The sequence below is a fragment of the Tupaia chinensis genome, unplaced genomic scaffold (genome assembly GCF_000334495.1).
Source record: "Tupaia chinensis unplaced genomic scaffold, TupChi_1.0 Scaffold000502_1, whole genome shotgun sequence".
In the NCBI taxonomy this organism is placed as follows: Eukaryota; Metazoa; Chordata; class Mammalia; order Scandentia; family Tupaiidae; genus Tupaia; species Tupaia belangeri.
The window spans coordinates 258,344-260,885 of record NW_006160014.1 but is presented as its reverse complement, the minus strand read 5'-3'; the positions used below and the strand labels follow the sequence as shown (position 1 = coordinate 260,885).

Below are 2,542 nucleotides of genomic sequence, written 5' to 3'. Positions count from 1 at the left end.
ACAGTCATTTAGCCCATAAGAATTTAATTTCACACCAATAAAACTTTAGGCTTTAGATTTATTTAGGGTCATTTGCATGTGTTTATAGAATATGTAGCTAGGTCTAAAAGATGACAGGACAGTTCCCCTCAGTGAGACCCTGGCCTAAATAATATTTGCTTTATTTTTATAGCAAGAAGATAACTTTAAAGATGGAAGCTTTTGATTTGTGGCACTGAATGATGAAGCTACACTGGACATCCATCGAAAGCTACAATTAGGGATCCACCTAGCTTCTCAGAGATACAAGTCTGACTGAGGTCTTCTGGCCCATTTGCTTGACATTCATGTTTTATGCCTTGAAATTTCTTTTCTGTTTTTTTGGAGAGGTTTTTGCTATAGGGCACGTGCACTTGTCAGAAAGACAGAGACAGAGAGACAGAAAGCAAGAAATCACCCCCCAGGGGGGATGGCCACACACACCACAATCCCTTCTCCTCCATTCTCCTCTTGGGATCTTGGGCACACATGCACCGCCTGAGCCCTCCTAATAACCCTAGTAGCAACATCCCTAACGGCCGTGTACAGCACACGAATTATCTTCTACGCACTAATGGGCCAACCACGCTTCCCCCCCACACACAAATCAACTCTTTTCTGGATTCCTTGGTTTTAAAGCTTGCATCATACAAAGCATAGCAGCAATCCTTTTCAGGAAGAATTCCCACAAAATGCTTGAATGGATCAGTGATCATCTCCAATCAAAATCTCCTTGCCTTCTTCTGCACTGAGACAAAAAATGACAGCTTTCTTTCTTGTCTTGATTTCTTCCGGTGTGGAGCATTTCCTGTTTCATGTCATAAAAAAATACGACATACTTCATCAGCAACTCGCACTCCTGAGGCCATCTTCGGCAGCGGTGTGGCAGGGATGTGGGGGAGGGAGCAGACTGGCACCGAATCTGTGGAACGTCCCCCCCTCACGGAAGTGGGACTGAGAGACAGCTACCGCTTTTACCCCTTAGAGAGCTTTGTTTTGCCCAGTAGGCAGATAGAGGAGAGGACATTTTGAGATTTAAATTATGTCCAGTGATAGAGGCTCCAGACCCTGACAACCTGGGGCAAAATCAGCATCAACGTGAGCCAATATCCTTTAAAACTCTAAAAGAATTTAAAATGGCTTGCATCCCATATGGTTCCATGCACCACACACAATGGTGGTACTAGAGTCAGTTACTCAATCCACATTTATGCGTAATGATTGACAGGCATGCTTGTTGGGAGGAGATTATCTTTTGTGGACATCTGATTGATCTGAGGAAGCCCAAGAGTAAGTGCGTAGGAATCAACAACATGAAGTACCTATAACATTTAAAATGTTGACGCAAACAGAGGAGCATGCCAGTACTAGCACACACATTGGATATATACCACAGGCATATCAACAGGTTCACCTTATATGCTTGAGATGCTAGAAAAGGCTTCGTAGTCAGGATCAAAGGACAGTGCTACATCAAGATTTGCTTGACACAAGCTATTTTACTTGTAACAATTGGCCTTTGAAAATGCTAATGCCTCTTACAAAGCAGCAAATAATCTATTCCAAACAAACAAACAAACAAACAAACAAACCAACGGACAGTGGCTGAATATATTAGACTTTGTCAGGACATTGAAAAAATTTATTAAACAGTTTTTGCTTGTCTATGAACCATATATTCATAAGCTGCTGATATGTACTAAAAGCTAAAATTGCTAAGAGTTTAAGTATCCTGGTAAATATATAAAGTCCTACATACAAAGTTACCACCATAATGGCCTTTCCAGAGGAGTCAAATTCCCCAGGCTATTAAAAAAATGAGCGATAATATTGATAACAAATAAAGCTAATTATACTAATGTAATACCATTAGTCACAAGTTAGATAATTATCTTTAAATGCTATATACAGTGAAAACAACTAATTGTCTGTATACTTCGTTCTCACTGTTTCAGTTTTGTCATTCACAGTTTCAAGATTGTTTCCCATGGAAAAGACTCTAACAAGTACCTAGGCTTTTAGAGCCCCTGAAGAACAGAGTAAAAAGTTCATTATTTTCAAAAAACTTCTGGGATCCCGCCAATCTGCTTTACATTAAATAATTATGCCCCTAATTGTTTGCCTCTCTTTACACAGGTATGGATATCCTCCGAACTCCTTTTGGAACATGCTAATGCTGTTCTTAAATTTATTAAATTAGGAAGTTCTCAACATGCTAATCTTACTGAAAGTTCCTTTTTGCTGTCCACAGTACCTACATGTAGCTTCTCCTTGGAATAGTTTGTGGATCCTTGAAACTTCCACAGGACACTGTTTAGTCCTAACATTCCATTAAAAAAAAACCCACCTAAGCCCTATTCAAAACATTTACAAAAGGGGGAATAATTGTGGAAAAATAACAAAAATCTACTACTTACATAACTACATAGATATATAATTTCTTTTTAAAAATTATTTACTTAATTTTATTTATTCATTCATTTATTTTAATTTGACCAGACTCTCTCTCTCTCTCTCTCACACA

The 2,542-nt window shown here is 38.8% G+C and overlaps 1 pseudogene; it reads right to left on the bottom strand.

The window, feature by feature from the left end:
- Positions 1-227: 227 nt before the first annotated feature.
- LOC102484520 (destrin-like) lies at positions 228-887 on the bottom strand (annotated as a pseudogene).
- Between the last annotated feature and the right edge of the window lie 1,655 nt (positions 888-2,542).